At 40.1% G+C, this 23,357-nt stretch overlaps 1 non-coding gene across 1 annotated transcript; it reads right to left on the bottom strand.

Moving 5' to 3' along the window:
* Nucleotides 1-7,793: 7,793 nt before the first annotated feature.
* Nucleotides 7,794-7,902, bottom strand: LOC148570792 (small nucleolar RNA R71). Its single transcript, XR_015908375.1, has one exon. It is a non-coding gene; the product is annotated as a small nucleolar RNA R71 (small nucleolar RNA).
* Between the last annotated feature and the right edge of the window lie 15,455 nt (nt 7,903-23,357).

The following is a 23,357-nucleotide window of genomic DNA, read 5'->3' as shown; positions in this document are numbered from 1 at the left end:
TTTCATCCTTTAATCATCCTTTTTTCATCTTTTAATCATGTTTTGATGATTGAACCCTCTTTGGGTGGATGGCCATTCGGCCATGCCTGGACCTTTTGTTCTTATGTATTTTCAACGGTGGAGTTTCTACACACCATAGATTAAGGTGTGGAGCTCTGCTGTTCCTCATGAATTAATGTAAAGTACTATTATTTTTCTATTCAACTCAAGCCTATTTCATCTCCAAGATATTCATTCGTACTTAAGAACATGATGAATGTGATGATTATGTGACACTCATCACCATTCTCACCTATTAACGCGTGCCTAACAACCACTTCCGTTCTACATGCAAACAAGCTTGAATGTGTATCTCTTGGGTTTCTAATCTCAGATTAGAACCTTCGTGGTATAGGCTAGAACTATTGACGGCCATTCCTGAGATCCGAAAAGTCTAAACCTTGTCTGTGGTATTCCGAGTAGGATCTGGGAAGGGATGACTGTGACGAGCTTCAAATTCACGAGTATTGGGCGTAGTGACAGATGCAAAAAGATCAATGGATCCTATTCCAACATGATCGAGAACCGACAGATGATTAGCCGTGTGGTGACAGCGTATTTGGACCATTTCATTGAGAGGACGGGAGGTAGCCATTGACAACGGTGAAACCCAACATACAGCTTGCCATGGAAAGGAGTATGAATGATTGGATGAAGACAATAGGAAAGCAGAAGTTCAGGAGGAACAAAGCATCTTCATACGCTTATCTGAAATTCTCACCAATGAATTACATAAGTAACTCTATCTTATTTTATATTTTATTCATCTTTTAATTATCAATTCTCCATAACCATTTGAATCCGCCTGACTGAGATTTACAAGATGACCATAGCTTGCTTCAAGCCGACAATCTCTATGGGATCGACCCTTACTCACGTAAGGTTTATTACTTGGACGACCCAGTGCACTTGCTGGTTAGTTATACGGTGTTGTGACAAAGAGTTGAGATTACAATTATGCGTACCAAGTTGTTGGCGCCATTGATGATCACAATTTCGTGCACCACCTACCACCTCATCCGCACCACCAAAGTCCACCCATCAATTGCTTGTAGAGCTTCATGAGAAGATAGATCGATATGAAAGGCATAACAAACACCGATTTGCTTACTTGAAGAAGCTTTGGGGTTGTACTAATCCACCTACGGAAGAGCCGATCATCTCCTCATCTGCTTCGGACCACAGTGAAGCAAGTACTCAGGGCTCGGATGACGGAGATACCGACCTTGATCCCCCTTTGCGTATCACCCAAGGCACGAAGGACCGTGCAAACTCTTAAGTATGGGAAGGTCGGTTACCGACTTTCGTAGGTAACTTTTCTTTCCAACACCTATGATTTTGATTCTTCTTTCCTTAGTTAGAATAGATTGCATGGTTAGTTTTTGTGTGTGAACACTTTTTGCTTTGCATGTTAGAACTACTTGATTAGGGTGATAACTTCTTTTCCAAGAAATCATCTATACGGCACCCTACCAATTTGAAAACTTTTTGTACTAATCTTGCTTGAAGAATTTATTTTGGAAGAGGGTTTTGAGCTAAGAACACAAGCTTGTGAGTTTTAAGCCTAATTGTGTGGTTACATCTTATAACCACTTATCTCCATTCTTGTGTGCATTGTTCTCTTTCTATGAGTGTAATCTTGAATTTGTTTGATTCTTTATGTCCACTATTCATTGTATGAATGCATATATATGATTGAGGCCATTATTTCATTTAGCTCACTTAACCAAAAAGCCTACCTTTCATCAACCATTGTTAGCCAACTTTAGGCTTATTTTAATCCCCTTTGTTCTCAATATTAGCACATTACAAGCCGTAAAGTGAAAAACAATAAATGTTCTTAATTTGGATCTCTGATTAGCTTAGGCTATTGAGTGTGTGCGTCATTCAAGTGTGGGGAAACTTGGGGCATTGGTTGGAAAAAGGTGTATGTCGTATTTTTTGTTCAAAACATTGGGAATTGGGTACATACTCATGTGTTAATTAAATGTAAAACCATATGCATTGATGCTTTTCTATTTTCTATATTGCAAAAAAAAAAGAAAAAAAAGAAAAAAAATATATGAGAATATATATATATATATATATACAAGAGAAAAAATAAAAAAAGAAGAAAAAAAAGGAAAGAGAAAAGTAATAAAAGGGGACAAATTGCCCCAAGGTGAAGCTCAATAATGATCAATGCATATGTGTTGTGGCAAAAAGAAAAAAATGCATGAGTATGTGAAAGAATGAAGAATGGGTAGTTAGGCTTGTCTTAGATTGTTATAGGTTGTTGTATAGGTTAGGTGGGAAGCTTATGTTGATCAAAGATTCAAATTTCGAGCTCACTTATCCATATATAACCCCACCTTGACCCTAACCCCATTACAACCTAAGGAAAGACCTCATGATATGTGTATGCATGCATTGAATAAGTGTTGATTGTTAGATGAAAAACAAATCCTAGAAAGCATGATTAGAGGAGGATTGAGTGAAGCAACCCTAAACACACTAAGCGACTAGAGTGCAAACACTTTCGATGAGTGTTTGACACTCAATTCCTTGTTCCCGACTCTCACGAGCTTTCTTCATGCAAGTATATACACTCCACTTTGATGCTTGAATTGGTAGGATTATGAATTGCTTGTCATTTTAGCCCTATGTGCTCTTATATATATATTCTTGGAAGTTGGATCACCCTTAGCAAACTTGGTAGATAAATTTGCATTAATGCATGTATTTAGGTAGATTGCATATCAATAAGCTCCTTCTCCTATGTTCTTTGGTCTTTTAATCTTTAGCATGAGGACATGCTTAGTTTAAGTGAGGGCATATTTGATACACCACTATTTCGTGGTACATTTTGTGCGTAATTGAGATGATTTTATCAACATTCTATCACACTTATCCATAGAAAATGCATGATTTTGTGTTTGCTTCCTAGTTTTGCTTGATGGTTAAAAACATGCATTTTAGGCCATAAATAGGCTATATTTTGATCTCTCCCTATTATCATTCGATGACGTGATCTATTTGTTGAGTGATTTCAGAGCCTATAGGGGCAGGAATGGTCTAGAAGAGGGAAAGGAAGCATGCATAAGTGAAAGGAGCATGAAAAATGGAGTTTTGGAGCAGTGGCACCGACGCGCACGCGCAGCCGATGTGCACACGTAGGAGTTGGATCTTGGATTGGCGCGCGAAAAGGGACGCGTATGCATGGTTGGCCAGATTTATTATCGACGCGTATGGTGCGGAATTTATAACCCACAAACTAACCGGCAAGTGCACCGGGTCGTACCAAGTAATATGTCAAGTAAGTGAGGGTCGATCCCACGAGGATTGATGGATCAAGCAACAATAATTGGGTGATTGGCTTAGTCAGACAAGCAGAAAATAATGTTTGAGAGTTCAAAGAGCATTAAACAGTAAATTCAGAGTTCAAAGATAGGCAAGTAAATAAGTTGGGAATAAAATATTGAGAAAGCAGTTAAGATTTCAGAGTTATCTATTTTTCCGGATTAACTTTTCTTACTAACTATTTTAATTATGTAAGATTTAATTTATGGAAAACTATATGTGACTAGACCCTAATTCCTTAGACCTTTCTAGTCTCCTCTAATTCTCATCAACTGCCAATTCCTTGGTCAATTAATTCCAATTAGAGAGTGAAGTTCAATTCTGGTTATTATGCCACAAAAACTCTAACTACCTAAATATAAAAGGATTATCTATCATGTATCCCGTTAAGTCCAGATAATTAGAAGTTTAGGAGAAATTGTTTTCAAGCTGTTGTTCAAGTAAAGAGCTTTTCCAAGTTATACAAGAACTCAATTAGAAAGAGGATTGATGAGCGGATAATTTATATGCTTTTTGGCATTGTTTTTAGGTATTTTTAATATATTTTAGTCACTTTTTATTATGTTTTTATTAGTTTTTAAATAAAAATCACATTTCTGGATTTTACTATGAGTTTGTGTGTTTTTCTGTGATTTCAGGTATTTTCTGGCTGAAATTGAGGGACCTGAGCAAAAATCTGATTCAGATGCTGAAAAAGGACTGCAGATGCTGTTGGATTCTGACCTCCCTGCACTCCAAGTAAATTTTCTGGAGCTACAGAGGCCCAATTGGCGCGCTCTCAATTGCGTTGGAAAGTAGACATCCTGGGCTTTCTAGCAATATATAATAGTCCATACTTTGCTCGAGATTTGATGGCCCAAATTGGCGTTCCATGTCAGCATAAAAATTCTGGCGTCAAAAGGCCAGAACTGGCATAAAAGCTGGAGTTAAACGCCCAAACTGACACAAAAGCTGGCGTTTAACTCCAAGAAAAGTCTCTATATGTGAAAGCTTCAATGCTCAGCCCAAGCACACACCAAGTGGGCCCGGAAGAAGATTCCTGCATTAATTACTTATTTCTGTAAACCCTAGGCTACAAGTATTATAAATAGTACCTCTTGCTATTGTATTTTCAGACCTTTACACATTTTTCATCTTTGGAACTTATATGTTCACGTTTGAGGCTGGCCTCACGGCCATGCCTAGACTTCTTGTTCTTATGTATTTTCAACGGTGGAGTTTCTACACACCAGAGATTAAGGTGTGGAGCTCTGCTGTTCCTCATGAATTAATGCAAAGTACTACTATTTTTCTATTCAATTCACGCCTACTTCTTCTCTAAGATATACACTCGCCCTTCAACTTGATGAATGCGATGATCCGTGACACTCATCATCATTCTCACCTACAAACGCGTGCCTGACAACCACTTCCGTTCTACATGAAAACAAGCTTGAATATGTATCTCTTGGGTTTCTAATCTAAGATTAGAACCTTCGTGGTGTAGGCTAGAATTATTGGTGGCCATTCCTGAGATCCGAAAAGTCTAAACCTTGTCTGTGGTATTCCGAGTAGGATCTGGGAACGGATGACTGTGACGAGCTTCAAACTCGCGAGTGTTGGGCGTAGAGACAGACGCAAAAGGATCAATGGATCCTATTCCAACATGATCGAGAACCAACAGATGATTAGCCGTGCGGTGACAGTGCATTTGGACCATTTTCACTGAGAGGACGGGAGGTAGCCATCGACAACAGTGAAACCCAACATACAGCTTGCCATGGAAAGGAGTATGAATGATTGGATGAAGGCAATAGGAAAGCAGAGGTTCAGAAGGAACAAAGCAACTTCATACGCTTATATGAAATTCTCACCGATGAACTACATAAGTATCTCTATCCTATTATATATTTTATTCATCTTTTAATTATCAATTCTTCATAACCATTTGAATCCACCTGACTGAGATTTACAAGATGACCATAGCTTGCTTCAAGCCGACAATCTCCGTGGGATCGACCCTTACTCACGTAAGGTTTATTACTTGGACGCCCCAGTACACTTGCTGGTTAGTTGTGCGGAGTTGTGATAAAGAGTTGAGATTACAATTGTGCGTACCAAGTTGTTGGTGCCATTGATGATCACAATTTCGTGCACCAAGTTTTTGGCGCCGTTGCTGGGGATTGTTCGAGTTTGGACAACTGATGCTTCATCTTGTTGCTTAGATTAGGTAATTTTATTTTATTTTTAAGATTTTTACTTTTTATTTTTGAAAAAAATTTTCAAAAAGAAAAAATTCTATTCTGTTCTTCAGAGTTTTTAAGAATGAATTCTAGAGTTTCATGATGATTTGTTGAAGTCTGGCTGGTTGTGAAACCATGTCTAAACTTTTGGACCGAGGTTTCAACTTATCATCACAAGAGCTTATTGATTTCTATCAATTTTTCTATTGAAAGTAATGATCTGCTAAAGCTTGGCTGGCCATTGGCCATGTCTAGTGTTTTGGACCGAAGCTTTCACTGAAAGCTTGGCTGGCTAGTAAGCCATGTCTAATTCCTGGACCGGAGTTTTAGACTAACATTGCATGATTCCTGGAATTCTTATTAAAAATTTTGAATCTCTTTATTTTCTTTTCCAAATAATTTTCAAAAAATCACAAAAAAAATTTTTTTTAATCTTAAAATAAAAAATATTTTATGTTTGAGTCTAGTGTCTAATTTTAATCTTCTTGCATTTTTTGAAAATTACATGCATTTTGTTCTTCATTAATCTTCAAGTTGTTCTTGATGATTTCCTTACTCTAATCTTTAAATTCTCTTGTTTTGTGTGTTTTGTTGTTTCTCATATGCATTCTCAATTTGTTAGTGTCTCTAATATGAAAATTTCTAAGTTTGGTGTCTTGCATGTATTGTTTGTTTGATCTTAGTTTTCATGATTAGTTGCATTTTGATTATTTCCCATATTTAAAAATTCAAAAAAAAATTTCAAAATTATGTCTTTTCAAGTTAATAATACAGAGAATTGAAGATTCAGAACATACAGTAGAGGAACTACAGAGAAAAAAAACTGGGCGTTCAAAACGCCCAGTGAGGAAGGAAAACTAGCGTTTAAATGCCAGCCAGGGTACCTTGCTGGGCGTTAAACGCCCAAAAGGGTAGGATTTTGGGCGTTAAACGCCAGAATGGATACCATTCTGGGCGTTTAATGCCAGGATGGCACAAGAGGTAAGATTTTGTTTTTAATTCAAATCTTTTGCAAATTTTCATAATTTTCAAAATCAAATTTTTTCAAATCATATCTTTTCAAAATCAATTTCTTTCCATTTTATATTTTTTTTTACTATTTTCAAAAATCCTTGCTACAATTAATGATTTAATTCAAAATTTTCAAGTTGTTACTTGCCTATTAAGAAAGGATCAAATTTTAAATTCTAGAATCATATCTTCTAATTTCTTGTTAGTCAAGTAATCAACTTTAATTTTAAAACTTTCTTTTTTTCATTTGATTTTCAATCATATCTTCTCCATCACATCTTTTTCAAAATAATTTCAATCATATCTTTTTTATTTCTAATTTCAAAATCTTTTTCAAAATCACTTAACTACTTTCTCAACATTAATTTTCGAAAATCATCAATCAATTTTTCAAAATTTCTTTTAATTATTTCAATATCTTTTTAATTTGTTTTCGAAAATTCTTCCCCTCCTTCTCACATTTTTCTATTTAAGGGACTAGCACTCTTCCTCAATGTGCAATTCAGGCTCCGTCTCTCTATAAGTTCGAATTCTCTCCTCTCTACCTCCTCCTTCTATTCTTTTTTTCCTCTGACATCTCAAGGAATCTCTGTACTGTAACATAGAGTATTCCATACTTTCTTCTTCTCTCTCTTTCATATGAGCATGAATAAGGACAAAGACATTCTTGTTGAGGCTGATCCTGAACCTGAAAGGACCTTGAAGAGAAAGCTAAGAGAAGCTAAAGTACAACTCTCTGTAGAGGACCTAACAGAGCTTTTCAAACAAGAAGAAGCCATGGCAGCCGTAAACAACAACAATGCCAACAATGTAAGGAAGGTGCTTGGTGACTTTACTGCACCTACTCCCGACTTCTATGGGAGAAGCATCCCTATCCCTGCCATTGGAGCAAACAACTTTGAGCTTAAGCCTCAATTAGTTTCTCCAATGCAACAGAATTGCAAGTTTTATGGACTTCCATTAGAAGATCCTCATCAGTTCTTAGCTAAATTCTTGCAAATCTGTGATACTGTTAAGACCAATGGGGTTGACCCTGAGGTCTACAGACTTATGCTCTTCCCTTTTGCTGTAAGAGACAGAGCTACGATATGGTTGGACTCACAGCCTAAAGAAAGCCTGAACTCTTGGGAAAGGCTAGTCAATGCCTTCTTGGAAAAATTCTTTCCACCTCAAAAATTGAGTAAAATTAGAGTGGAAGTCCAAACCTTCAGACAGAAGGAAGGTGAATCCCTCTATGAAGCTTGGGAAAGATACAAGCAATTGATCAGAAGGTGTCCTTCTGACATGCTTTCAGAATGGAGCAGCATAGGTATCTTCTATGATGGTCTGTCTGAACTGTCCAAGATGTCATTGGACAGCTCTGCTGGAGGATCTCTTCATCTGAAGAAGACGCCTGTAGAAGCTCAGGAACTCATTGAAATGGTTGCAAATAACCAATTCATGTACATTTCGCAAAAAGAACCCTGTGAATAATGGGACAAATCAGAAGAAAGGAGTTCTTGAGATTGATACTCTGAATGCCATATTGGCTCAGAACAGAATATTGACTCAGCAAGTCAATATGATCTCTCAGAATCTCTCTGGCATGCAAGCAGCAATAGGCAGTACCAAAGAAGCTTCATCCAAAGAAGAAGCTTATGATCCTGAGAACCCAGTAATGGAAGAGGTCAATTACATGGGAGAATCCTATGGAAACACCTATAATCCTTCATGGAGAAATCATCCAAATCTCTCATGGAAGGACCAACAGAGGCCCTTACAAGGCTTCAATAACAATAATGGTGGAAGAAACAGGTTTAGCAATAGCAAACCCTTTCCATCATCTTCTCAGCAATAGATAGAGAATTCTAAGTAGAGCCACTCTGACTTAGCAACTGTAGTCTCTGATCTAACTAAAACCACTCAAAGTTTCATGACTAAAACAAGGTCCTCCATTAGAAATTTAGAGGCACAAGTGGGTCAGCTGAGTAAGAAAATTACTGAACTCCTTCCTAGTACTCTCCCAAGCAATACAGAAGAGAATTCAAAAAGAGACTGCAAGGCCATCAACATTACCCACTCGGCCGAACTTGGGGAGGAGGAAGAGGCAGTGATTTCCACTGAGGAAGACCTCAATGGACGTCTACTGGCCTCTAAGGAGTTCCCTAATGAGGAACCATGGGAATCTGATGCTCATACAGAGACCATAGAGATTCCATTGAATTTACTTCTGCCATTCATGAGCCTTGATGAGTATTCTTCCTCTGAAGAGGATGAAAATGTTACTGAAGAGCAAGTTGCTAAGTACCTTGGAGCAATCATGAAGTTAAATGCCAAGTTATTTGGTAATGAAACTTGGGAGTATGAACCCCCCTTGCTCACCAAAGAACTGGATGACTTGACTCGGCAGAGATTACCTCAAAAGAGACAGAATCCTGGAAAGTTCTCAATACCTTGTACCATAGGCACCATGACCTTTGAGAAGGCTCTGTGTGACCTGGGGTCAAGCATAAACCTCATGCCTCTCTCTGTAATGGAGAAGCTAGGGATCCTTGAGGTACAAGCTATAAGAATCTCACTAGAGATGGTAGATAATTCCAGGAAACAGGCTTATGGACTTGTAGAGGATGTCTTGGTAAAGGTTGAAGACCACTACATCCCTATTGATTTCATAATCCTAGACACTAGGAAGTGTATGGATGAATCCATCATCCTTGGTAGACCCTTCCTAGCCACAGCAAAAGCTGTGATTGATGTTGACAGAGGAAAATTGGTCCTTCAAGTGAATGAGAACTCCCTTGTGTTTAAGGCTCAAGGATATCCCTCTGTAATCATGGAGAGGAAGTAGAAGTTCATGAGGTTATATCCCTAGAACTCTACAAGGTGGCGGACAAGTCCTCTACTTTGGCAAGGTTAGTCTTCCCTCATCTTATTTGTCACCTCTACAATTCAGCTGGAATTGACATAGAGGAAGACATCCTCATTGATGAGGACAAGCCCATCACTAAGAAAAGGATGGAGCAAACAAGAGAGCCCACTCATGGACAAGAGCATGAGGAAATTCCTCATCATAAAATTCCTGAGATGCCTCAAGGGATGCATTTTCCTCCACAAAACTATTGGGAGCAAATCAACACATCCCTAGGAGAATTAAGTTCCAATATGGGACAACTAAGGGTGGAGCACCAAGAGCATTCTATCCTCCTCCATGAAATTAAAGAAGACCAAAGAGTCATGAAAGAGGAGCAACAAAGGCAAGGAAGAGACATTGAGGAGCTCAAGCACTCCATAAGATCGTCAAGAGAAAGAACAAGCCGCCATCACTAAGGTGGACCCGTTCTTTAATTTTCTTGTTCTTTATTTTTCTGTTTTTCGAAAATTATGCTTTAGGTTTATCTATGTTTGTGTCTTTATTACATGATCATTATTGTCTTAGTGTCTATTTCTTAAAGTTATGAATGTCCTATGAATCCATCACCTTTCTTAAAAGAAAAATGTTTTAATAAAAAAAAAAGAAAAAGAAGTGCAGGAATTTCGAATTTTAAAACAGATTAACTATTTTGATGTGGTGGCAATACTTTTTGTTTTTTGAATGAATGCTTGAACAGTGCATTTTTTTGAATTTGTTGATTAAGAATGTTAAAATTATTGGCTCTTGAAAGAATAATGGAAAAAGAGAAATGTTATTGATAAAAGCTTGCAAAAAAAAAAAAGAGGAAAAAGCAAGTAGAAAAAGCCAATAGCCCTTTAAACCAAAAGGCAAGGGTGAAATAAAAGGGATCCAACGCTTTGAGCATCAGTGGATAGGAGGGCCCACAGGAATAAAATTCTGGTCTAAGCGGCTGAACCAAGCTGTCCCTAACCATGTGCTTGTGGCATGAAGATGTCAAGTGAAAGCTTGAGACTGAGCGGTTAAAGTCGTGGTCCAAAGCAAAAAGAGTGTGCTTAAGAGCTCTGGACACCTCTAATTGGGAACTCTAGCAAAGCTAAGTCACAATCTGAAAAGGTTCACCCAGTTATGTGTCTGTGGCATTTATGTATCCGGTGGTAATACTGGAAAACAAAATGCTTAGGGTCATGGCCAAGACTCATAAAGTAACTGTGTTAAAGAATCAACATACTGAACTAGGAGAATCAATAACACTATCTGAATTTTGAGTTCCTATAGATGCCAATCATTCTGAACTTCAAGGGATAAAGTGAGATGCCAAAACTGTTCAGAAGCAAAAAGCTAATAGCCCCGCTCATCTAATTAAGACTGATCTTTGTAGATGTTTTTGGAATTCATTGTATATTCTCTTCTTTTTATCCTACTTTGTTTTTAGTTGCTTGGGGACAAGCAATAATTCAAGTTTGGTGTTGTGATGAGCGGATAATTTATACGCTTTTTGGCATTGTTTTTAGGTAGTTTTTAATATATTTTAGTCACTTTTTATTATATTTTTATTAGTTTTTAAATAAAAATCACATTTCTGGACTTTACTATGAGTTTGTGTGTTTTTTTGTGATTTTAGGTATTTTCTGGCTGAAATTGAGGGACATGAGCAAAAATCTGATTCAGAGGCTGAAAAAGGACTGCAGATGCTGTTGGATTCTGACCTCCCTGCACTCGAAGTGAATTTTCCAGGAGCTACAGAAGCCCAATTGGTGCTCTCTCAATTGCGTTGGAAAGTAGACATCTTGGGCATTCCAGCAATATATAATAGTCCATACTTTTCCCGAGATTTGATGGCCCAAATTGGCGTTCCAAATTAGCATAAAAATTCTGGCATCAAAAGGCCAGAAATGGCATAAAAGCTGAAGTTAAACGCCCAAACTGGCACAAAAGCTGGCGTTTAACTCCAAGAAAAGTCTCTACATGTGAAATCTTCAATGCTCAGCCCAAGCACACACCAAGTGGGCCCAGAAGAAGATTTCTGCATTAATTACTTATTTCTGTAAACCCTAGGCTACTAGTATTATAAATAGGACCTCTTGCTATTGTATTTTTAGACCTTTACACACTTTTCATCTTTGGAACTTATATGTTCACGTTTGAGGCTGGCCTCACGGCCATGCCTAGACTTCTTGTTCTTATGTATTTTTAACGGTGGAGTTTCTACACACCATAGATTAAGGTGTGGAGCTCTGCTATTCCTCATGAATTAATGCAAAATACTACTATTTTTCTATTCAATTCATGCCTACTTCTTCTCTAAGATATACACTCGTTCTTCAACTTGATGAATGCGATGATCCGTGACACTCATCATCATTCTCACCTACGAATGCGTGCCTGATAACCACTTCCATTCTACATGCAAACAAGCTTGAATGTGTATCTCTTGGGTTTCTAATCTAAGATTAGAACCTTTGTGGTATAGGCTAGAATTATTGGCGGCCATTCCTGAGATCCAGAAAGTCTAAACCTTGTCTGTGGTATTCTGAGTAGGATCTGGGAAGGGATGATTGTGACGAGCTTCAAACTCGTGAGTGTTGGGCGTAGTGACACACGCAAAAAGATCAATGGATCCTATTCCAACATGATCGAGAACCAATAGATGATTAGCCGTGCGGTGACAGCGCATTTGGACCATTTTCACTGAGAGGATGGGAGGTAGCCATTGACAACGGTGAAACCCAAGGGTGAGAAGTAATCCTCTCAAAGGTGTGGTAGAACCATCCCCTTCCGAATCAAGTCTAGCCAAAGCACTTAGGGATATGACCACCATCCTTACATAAATCCAAAAGGATCAAAAGGAATACTACTCCATCCAAGCCATCCAAGGCCCACCTCCAGTTGCTCAACTTGAAGGCCCTCCCAGGATTTGTGGTTTGTGCTCTAGCACCACACATTACACCAACCAATGCCATCAAATTCAAGAGGAACATGCTCTTGTGGTGGCCAATGTGAATTACAACAGCCGTCCACCCTACCCTCCTCAAGGTGAAAACAATTACCATCAAGGTGGTGATCAACATCAAGGGTGGAGGGATAATGCACAAGGAAGCAATCAAAACCAAAGGTGGAACAACTCTCCTTCTCATCACAACAACAACCAATCTTCATCCCAACACCACCATAAAAACACCAACTACCAAGCCAACCAAGGCCACTCTAACCAAAACCAAAACAACTACACCAAGTACCAAGTACCACACCATAGACAACAAAACCAAAACCAAATTCCTCCATCTTCCAACAATCAAGTTGATGAGCTTAGAGCCGCCATGGAAAAACGAGATGAGAGCAACAAGGCTCAATTCGATGCCTTGAATACCAACATGCTTTCAAAAATGAACATGTCAAACCAACTACCAACCCCCAATAACAACACCAACCAACCCTCAAGTTCCTCTAACCTTCCATTCCAACCCCAACCAAACCCAAGAGGCGGTCTCAACGCCATCACTCTACGGTCGGGGACTACATTAGAGGAGATAACCCCAAGGGTCATGGGAGATATTCATGAGGAAGAGGTAGTTGTTGAAGCTCTACATGAAGAAGAGGTGGTAGACAAAAGGCATGAGGAAGAAGGAGTAAACCTCAAGGAACCTAAGAGGAAAGCTATAGTGGATGAGTCCATTCCTATTCCATTCCCTTCCATGGTGAAGAAGGCGAAGAAAACACCGGAATTTGATTTGAACATGCTTCAAGTATTCAAAAAGGTTGAGGTAACCATACCACTCCTTGATGCTATTCAACAAATTCCAAAGTATGCAAAATTTTTGAAAGACTTGTGTACACACAAGGATAGGATAGGAGAATTAGAGACATTATCCTTGGGTAGTTCAATTTCTTCCTTGATGGAACCTATTCCAAGAAAATGTGGTGACCCTGGACCGTGCTTAGTGTCTTGTTGTGTTGGTGGACACACTTTTCATGATTGTATGTGTGACTTGGGAGCATGTGTAAGCATCATGCCACTTTTTATCTATGTGCGATTGAATTTAGCTCCATTAAAGAAGTCTGCGGCGAGGTTTGCCTTAGCCGATAAAAGTGTGATCATGGTGATGGGAATAGCGGAAGATGTACTCGTGGCAATTAAGGATTTGGTTTTTCCGATTGACTTTTACATCCTTGAAATGCCTCCAGCAGAAAATAGAAGCTCATCCTCCATTCTACTTGGTAGACCCTTCCTCAAAACCTCCAAATTCAAGTTGGATGCCTTCACCGGCATATATTCCTTTGGGGTTGGAGACAAGATTATCAAGTTCAATTTAGAGGAAGCCATGAAACATCCTCCCGAAGAACATTCCGTGCTCCGATGTGATGTAATTGATGAAGTGGTAGCGAAAGTGCAAGAAGAAGACCATGACAAGTTGTGCTACCCCATTGTTGAGGAAACGGATGACCAAGAGGATGAATATGAGGAAGTTGTCAAGAATGAGTCCCATGAGCTTGATGAAAAGGAACCTCATCTTGAGACAAAAAGTGAACTGAAGTATGCTTTCTTAGAGGATAACCAAAGGTTTCCGGTCATTATTGCTAGTGAGCTCTCAAGTGAAGAAGAAGAAAAGCTCCTAGATGTTCTAAGAAAGTACAAGAAAGCAATAGGATGGAGCCTAGCGGATATTGTGGGAATTGACCCCCACAAGTGCATGCATAGGATATTTCTCCAAGATGGAGCTAAGCCAGTTAGGCAACCGCAAAAGAGGCACAACCCAACCATTCTCGATGTAGTGAAGAAAGAGGTCACCAGATTACTGAACGCGGATATCATATACCCAATCTCCGACAGTGAGTGGGTGAGCCCGGTCCAGGTTGTCCCCAAGAAGTCGGGCATCACAACGGTCAAGAAGGACGACGATGAAATGGTCACTAAAAGAGTACAAAATAAGTGGCGAGTATGTATTGACTACAGAAGATTGAACGCTGCTACACGGAAGGACCATTACCCCTTACCCTTCATCGATCAGATGCTAGACCGCTTGGCAGGTAAATCTCACTGCTGCTTTCTTGATGGATTTATTGGCTATTTCTAGATACATATTGCTCTTTAAGATCAGGAGAAAACCACGTTTACTTGTCCGTTTGGCACCATTGCCTATAAAAGGATGCCATTTGGACTATGTAATGCACCCGCTACTTTTCAGCGGTGCATGACGAGTGTCTTCTCCGATCTAATGGAGAATTGTCTGGAAGTCTTTATGGATGACTTCAGCGTTTATGGTATTTCATTTGATTGTTGTTTAGAGAACTTGGCCAAGGTCCTAGCTAGATGTGTTGACACTAACCTTGTCTTAAATTTTGAAAAATGTCACTTTATGGTACAACAAGGTATAGTATTAGGACATGTAGTATCTCATGAAGGCATTTCTGTAGACCCGGCCAAGGTCGATGTTATCACCACTTTGCCTCACCCCTCATCCGTGAGGGAGGTCCGCTTATTTTTAGGACATGCAGGATTTTATAAGCGTTTTATCAAAGATTTCAGCAAGATTGCTTTGCCATTGTCGCGCCTACGCCAAAAAGATGTGGATTTTGAGTTTGACAGTGAATGTGTGAAAGCTTTTGAAGAGCTAAGGAGAGTTCTTACCACGGCACCAATTGTGCGAGGCCCCAACTGGACGTTGCCATTTGAGATAATGTGCGATGCGTCAAACCTTGCTGTAGGTGCCACGCTTGCACAGCGCAATGGTAAACTCCCTTATGTCGTTGCTTACTCTTCTAAGACACTAGATGCAGCACAATCCAACTATACCACTATTGAAAAATAACTCCTAGCTATTGTTCATGCTTTAGATAAATTTAGATCTTATTTTTTAGGTTCAAAGATAGTGGTATACACGGATCATGCAGCTTTAAAGTACTTATTGACAAAGAATGAGTCAAAGCCTAGACTCATACGTTGGATCTTGCTTTTGCAAGAATTTGACATTGAGATTAGGGACCGGAGTGGATCTCAAAACCTGGTTGCAGATCATTTAAGCCGCATTGAGAATTTAAAAATTGATCCATTTCTGATCAGTGACTCATTCCCATTGGATAGTTTGCATGCTGTGTCGGATAGCTTTCCCTGGTTTGCCCCAATGGCGAACTACTTGGTTGCGAAAATCTTCCCTTCCAACTTTTCGAAAAACCAAAGGGACAAGTTGAGGAGTGATTCCAAATACTATATTTGGGATGACCCTCACTTATGGAAGAGGAGCGTGGACCAAGTAATTCGAAGATGTATCCCGGAATCTGAATTCCAACCAATTCTTGAAGCTTGCCATTCGTCCGAATGTGGTGGCCACTTTGGCCCACAAAGGACCGGTAAAAAAGTGTTGGATTGTGGATTCTGGTGGCCAACCTTATTCAAAGATGCTAACTGGTTATGTGTATCTTGCCCTCAGTGTCAGAGGTCAAGAAACGCATCCCAAAGGGATGAAATGCTTCAGCAACCTATGTTGTTCTGTGAGATATTTGATGTATGGGGCATTGACTTTATGGGACCATTTTCCAACTCTAGTGGGTATCTGTATATTCTGTTAGCAGTTTACTACGTGTCAAAGTGGGTAGAGGCCATACCTACCCGCCTTGACGACGCCAATGCCATTGTGTCTTTCATTAGGAATCACATTGTATGCCATTATAGGTCGCCACGAGCAATCGTGAGCGACCAAGGATCCCACTTTTGTAACAGGAAGGTAGAAGCATTGCTCAAGCGCTATGGAGTGTCGCATAAGGTTGCTACTGCTTATCATCCGCAAACAAATGGACAAGTGGAAGTGTCCAACCGGGAAATCAAGAGAATCTTGGAGAAAGTGGTCAATCCGCAAAGAAAGGATTGGAGCTTCCGGTTAGGAGATGCACTATGGGCGTATAGAACGGCCTACAAGACTCCAATAGGGATGAGTCCCTTCCGGATCGTCTATGGTAAGGCATGCCACCTTCCGGTGGAGATTGAGCATCGAGCCTACTGGGCGGTAAAGCAGTGCAACATGGATTTAGCTAAGGCGGGTGAAGCTAGGAAGTTACAACTAGAAGAGCTTGAGTGTTTGAGGAACGAGTCATATGAGAATGCTCGAATCTACAAGGAAAAGACTAAAGCATTCCATGACCATCACATCCGGAAGAAGTACTTTCAAGAAGGTGATGAGGTCCTCCTCTACAACTCAAGGCTCCGATTTATGCCTGGCAAGCTCCGCTCTAAATGGGAAGGACCTCTCAAGGTGAAGGAGATAAAGCCCTACAGAGTGGTGGAATTGTTTGATCCCAAGAGTGAAGCAACTTTCAAGGTGAATAGACATAGAGTGAAGAAGTATCATGGTTGCAAGCCCCCAAAAGAGCTAGAGGTGTACCTATTGGAAGATGCACCAAGGAGAGAGGAAGTTTAAGAAAAGGACCGTCCAACTTAAGGACGTTAAAGAAAAGTGCTTGGTGGGAGGCACCCCACCGTGGTAAGATCTTCCTTGTTTATACCATCTTGTTTGTATCCTTAATTTCTTGTGAATTTTGTGATCTCTTGATGATTGATTGAGTGCATAGGAATGCTAGCTTTGTTGCTTTTGTTGGATAGATAGGATGTTCATATAGATAGGATGTGAAAAAAGATAAAGAAAACAAAAAAGTTCTTTGAAAAAGGGCACCGACGCGCGCGCGCCGGTAACGCAATTCAACCTCTTGGGACAAATACCCGAGAGTCATGCCCACTTCGTGCCCAACTCGCGCCAGGCACCCACGCGTTCGCGTACTTACCGCCTGCGCGCACCATTGCAATTTAACCATCGACGCGCAAGCGCACAGCACGCGTGCGCCGATGGAGATATGTGGACCCTCTGGTACAAAAACTAGAGAGTTGTGCCACAATTGGGCCAACTTTATGCCAAAGCTGACGCGTCCGCATGTTGTGCGCATCCGCGCCAGTCGTGAAATATCTCAAGCACGCGTCCACGCAAAGTGTGCGTCCGCGCGCCTGCCCCACTGATCCACTCTGGTACAAAAACCAGAGACTTGAGCCAACTTTGTGCCACTTCTGTGCTAGAGGCACAACTTCTCTCGCGCGCACGCGCCACTGACGCGCACGCGCTCTCTGCTAACACCATCACCGACGCGCCAGCGCACCTTGTGCGCGCGCGCCGGTTGCGGGAATCAGTTTTATAACTTCGCGCCTTGTTCTGTTTTCTTTCTTTCAACCCCTTTTCTTTCTTAGTTTCTTTTCCCTCTTCCTCCATCATTTCCTCCCTCTTCTTCTTCTTCTACAATCCACCACCACTGTCTCTGGCCACTCACCGGTGACAACCACCTTTTCCGGTGGCACTACACTTCTCCTATTTTCTTTCTTATCTTCACAAAAGAAGATTCAACCTTGTTCCTTCATACTTCTTAAGGTTTCACTTCTTCCATTTCTTTGCTTCCATTTTCCCTTGCATTATTTCTTCTAGTTAGTTGCTTTACTTAGTTTCTCTTTTACTTGCTTGATGATGTTTCTTGCTTTTTGTTTGCTTACTTCTCCTTTTTCCTTATTTCTCCATGGATGTTGAATTTGAGCTTAATTTGTGTTAATAGATATTTTGTCATTCTTTTCCTTATCTTTGCCATTGTGTGATGTTTATGTGATGATTGATGTTCTATTTTGGGCTTTGAATTGGTTTGGTATCTCATAATTGCTCATTGCTTGATTATTGCACGCCAAATGTTCGAGGAAATGCACATATACCATTTTGGTTCATTTTAGTTGTATCCTCTCAAATTGGTGCTCCCTCCTCATTCACTTGCTTTCTCTTAAATGCATTTGAGTCTACTTTATGTGCTTAAAGTTTATACTTGCCAATTAGATATTAATTGAACATGACTTGCTCTTTATTATGGATGCTTGAGATTACTCTTCTCATGCCATTGCATGCTTTACTTCCTCTTGCATCCCATGCCAAGTGTTATGCCCTTGCTTCTACATTAACCATGGGCACTACAATTCACTTGCATGTTCTTGTCAAATTGATTCTTGGGTTTAATGTTTTCCTTCCTTCTCTTCCTTTTTAGGATGGCCACCAAGAAAGGCAAGGGGATAGCTTCAAGGAAACCGGCCGCAAAAAGGGCACCCCAAAGGTCAAACTCTAAGGCACGCTCTTCATTAGGAGCCAAACCCCTATCTAAGAAAGGGAAAACACCCGCTCCTATTGATGAGAATGAAAAGGGCAAACCGGCGAAAGATTCTTCAAGGTTCCCCAACCGCTTCTGTGAGCTTATGTTCCCCTCCATAGCTGTAAGGAACTATCATCCTGAGCATCTACTCGCTCTGCCGGACAAGGTTGCTCCTTATATTCTACCCCGCATTGAACAGCAAGGATGGGAGTTTCTTTTGAGGAAACCAAAGGAAATCAACCTCTCTTGGGTGGAAGAATTCTACACTAACTACCATCTTCCCTCTCTTCAATCGGTATACATGCGCCACAAGCAAGTCTGAGTTTCAGAAGAGGCTATTTAGCAAGTGCTTAATGTCCTACCAGTGCCAAGTGACATGGATAGCTACCAAGAAGTCTTACGTCAGCGAGAAAAGTTTGGATTCAATTATGACTCGATCCTCCGAGTAATTGCTGAGCCAGAGACATTGTGGATCCAAGGTCAACTCCGGATGAGGCCTAAGTCCATTGACGCTCGTTCACTCACTATAGAAGCGAGAGATTGGGCCCAAATCCTATCTCACGGTGTGCTACCTAGCACCTACAAGTCATCCTTCATGGCGGATCTCGCCTTGCTTGTTTGGTGTGTTCTCACAGAGAGGCCGGTGAACATTCCGTTTCTTGTCAAGCAAGCGATGAGTCAAGTCCACGCCCGGGGTAATTTGCTATTTCCAGCATTGGTGTCTGACTTAGTTGCTGCTGCGGGTGTTTCTTGGGATGCCAAGGACAAAAAGATCATAGTTCCGGCTAAGGGCGATGTGGTCCCAAGCGGAAAATACCTGCACCTTCCCATGAACAAACCAAGCCTCGACATGGCCCCACCACTTCTTTTTCCTTCTAGCTCATCATCACCACCACTGAGATCCACACATCAAAGGATAGAAGATCTTCACCGGAAGCTTGATAGATATGAGCGGCACAACCACTGCCGGTACACTTACATCAAGAAGCTTTTGGGTTGTGTTACCCCTAGCATGGAGGAACCCGAAATATTCACATCCACCTCAAACCCAAGTGATGGGAGCTCTGATGAAGGAGATAGTGAAGGTTCCGGTCCCAACCGTCCCTTGCGCATTGTTCGTAGCACGGAGGACCGTGCTAATTTCTAAAGTGTGGGGAGGTTGTTCGACCGATCTCCATGGGTAACAATCTCTTCCCTTCAATACCCATAGATTTATCTTTTACTTAGAAGTTAGTATATTGCATGTGTAGTTAGTTTTGCTTGTAAATACCCTTTGCATGATAGTTAGTTTCTATAGAGTTACTTGGTCAAAACAATAACTTCTTTTCCAAGAAACTGTGTTTTGGGTGACCTACCAAAATTCTGAAATTTTTTTTGCAGTAAACTTGCTTTAAGAATATATTTTGGAACATAGTGATTGAGCTAAGAACACAAGCATGAAAGTTTTGAGCCTATTGCATGGTTACATCTTCTAACCATTATTTCCATTCTTGTGTGCATATCTCTCTCTATGATTGTGATCCTTGCTTTGTTTGATTCTATATGTCCATTGCTTTGTGTATGAATGCATTTACATGATTGAGGCCATCATTTCAATAGTCACTTTTTTCAAATGGCCTTAACCCTCTTATCTACCATTGCTAACCAATTTTGAGCCTATGATAAACCCTCTTTGTTCTTGAAAAGAGCACATCAACAACCCTAAATGAAAAACCATGAATGTCCCTAAATTTGGATCCTTGATTAGCTTAGGTAAGTTAGGATGTGTACCATTCAAATGGGAGGGTATACTTGGGAAATTTGGGTAGATATATAGGTGTATAATTGTAGTGTAATTGAAAATTCTAGGATTTAGGAACATATTCATGTGTTGAATGATTAAACTATATGCATTGAAACTTTTGTTCAAAGAAACCCCAAGAAAAGGGAATAATTAAAAAAAAAGAGAGAAGAGAAAAATAATATATAATAATAAACAGCAAAGGGGACAAAGAAACCCTAAGACGTAGTAAAGAAGAAAAATGCATATGGGTGTGAATTGAAAAGAATGCATGAGAATGCAAAAAGAGTAAAACTCAAGGGTAGCTAGGTAATGTATTATAGTTGTATAGGTTGTTCTATGTGTCTAGTGGGTCCTAGGTTGATCAAGGACTCAAATTTTAAGCCCACTTGGCCATATGCATCCTTACCTTCACTCTATCCCCGTTACAACCCATGAATAAGACCTCATGATACTTGTAAGCATGCATTAAGTAATTGTTGATTGTTAGATGAAAGACAAATCTTGGAAAGCATGATTAGGAGAAGATTGAGTGACGAACCCTATACACTTGAGCGAATAGAGCGGATACACTTCCAGTGAGGGTTCGATGCTCAATGCTTGTTCCCGGCTTTCACAAGCGTTTGTTTAGCAAGTCATATGCACTCCTTAGTGGTATTCAATTTGGTAAGATTCATGAATTACATACTGTTTTCACCCTATATGCTCACACGTATTCTTGGAGGATAGATCTACTCTTGACCAAGTAGGTAGATGATTCTACATTAGTTGCATGCATCCACTTAGGTAGTTTGCATTTCATAAACCCTTTCTCATCATGATCTTTGGTCTTTTTATTTTAAGCATGAGGACATGCTTGATTTAAGTGTGGGAAGATTTGATAAACCCTGATTTTGTGGTTTATCTTGTGCTTATTTTGGGGGATTTTATCAATAATTCTCACACTTATTCGCAAGAAATGCATGGTTTTGTGTTCACTTCCCAATATTGCTTCATGATGGAAAACATGCTTATTTTGCCTTAAAATTGCCATATTTTAATCCTCTTCTATTGTCATTCGATACCGTCATGTATTTGTTGAGTAATTTCAAGAATTATAGGGTAGGAATGACCTAGAAGAGAGAAAGAAAGCATGTACAAAAAGGGAGGAACATGAAGAATTGAAATCTTGGGAGGAGTAGCAGTGGCGCGCCCTCGCACTCCACGCGCACGCGTGGATGAGGTGGCTGGAAGCGGCGTGATGAGCGGATATTTTATACGCTTTTTAGGGTTAATTTCATGTAGTTTTTAGTATGTTTTAGTTAGTTTTTAGTATATTTTCATTAGTTTCTAGGAAAAATTCATATTTCTAGACTTTACTATGAGTTTGTGTGTTTTTCTGTAATTTCAGGTATTTTTTGGCTGAAATTGAGGGAGCTGAGCAAAATCTGATTCAGGCTGAAAAAGGACTGCTGATGCTGTTGGATTCTGACCACTCTGCACTCGGAATGGATTTTTTGGAGCTACAGGAGTCCAATTGGTGCGCTTCCAATTGCGTTGGAAAGTAGACATCCAGGCTTTCCAGCAATATATAATAGTTTATACTTTGCTTAAGGATAGAGGACGTAAACTGGCATTCAACGCCAGTTCCATGTTGTAGTCTGGCGTTCAGCGCCAGAAACAGGTTACAAGTTGGAGTTCAACGCCAGAAACAGGTTACAACCTGGCGTTCAACTCCAGAAACAGCCCAGGCACGTGAGAAGCTTAAGTCTCAGCCCCAGCACACACCAAGTGGGCCCCAGAAGTTGATTTCTTCACTATCTATCATAGTTTACTCATTTTCTATAAACCTAGGTTACTAGTTTAGTATTTAAACAACTTTTAGAAATTTATTTTGTATCTCATGACATTTTAGATCTGAACTTTGTACTCTTTGACGGCATGAGTCTCTAAACTCCATTGTTGGGGGTGAGGAGCTCTGCTGTGTCTCGATGAATTAATACAATTACTTCTGTTTTCCATTCAAACACGCTTGTTTCTATCTAAGATATTTATTCGCACTTCAATCTGATGAATGTGATGATCCGTGACACTCATCACCATTCTCAACCTATGAACGCGTGCCTGAAAACCACCTCCGTTCTACATTAGATTGAATAAGTATCTCTTGGATTCCTTAATCAGAATCTTCATGGTATAAGCTAGAATCCATTGGCAGCATTCTTGAGAATCCGGAAAGTCTAAACCTTGTCTGTGGTATTCCGAGTAGGATTCAGGGATTGAATGATTGTGACGAGCTTTAAACTCACAAAGGTTGGGCGTAGTGACAGACGCAAAAGGATCAATAGATCCTTTTCCAGCAGGAGTGAGAACCGACAGATGATTAGCCGTGCGGTGACAGCGCACCTGGACCCTTTTCACTGAGAGGACGGATGGTAGCCATTGACAACGGTGATCCACCAACACACAGCTTGCCATAGGAGGAACCTTGCGTGCGTGAAGAAGAAGACATGGGAAAAGCAGAGATTCAGAAGACAAAGCATCTCCAAAACTCCAACATATTCTCCATTACTGCATAACAAGTATTTATTTCATGCTCTCTTATTTTTCGCAATTCAAACTGATAATCATAATTGATTTCCAGACTAAGATTTACAAGATAACCATAGATTGCTTCAAACCAACAATCTCCATGGGATCGACCCTTACTCACGTATGGTATTACTTGGAGGACCCAGTGCACTTGCTGGTTAGTTGTGCAGAGTTGTGAAAAGTGTGAATCACAATTTTGTGCACCAAGTTTTTGGTGCCGTTGCCGGGGATTGTTCGAGTTTGGACAATTGACGGTTTATTTTGTTGCTTAGATCAGGAAAAATTTTTCTTTTTGGTTTAGAGTCTTCTATTATTGTTTTTGGTTAAAATTTTGAAATTCTTATTTTATTTTTCTAAATTATTTTTG

Source organism: Arachis ipaensis, chromosome B3 (genome assembly GCF_059453495.1).
Source record: "Arachis ipaensis isolate K30076 ecotype BB chromosome B3, ASM5945349v1, whole genome shotgun sequence".
NCBI classification, from domain to species: domain Eukaryota; kingdom Viridiplantae; phylum Streptophyta; class Magnoliopsida; order Fabales; family Fabaceae; genus Arachis; species Arachis ipaensis.
The sequence above is the reverse complement of the archived record's forward strand: the minus strand, read 5'-3'. Positions and strand labels throughout refer to the sequence as shown.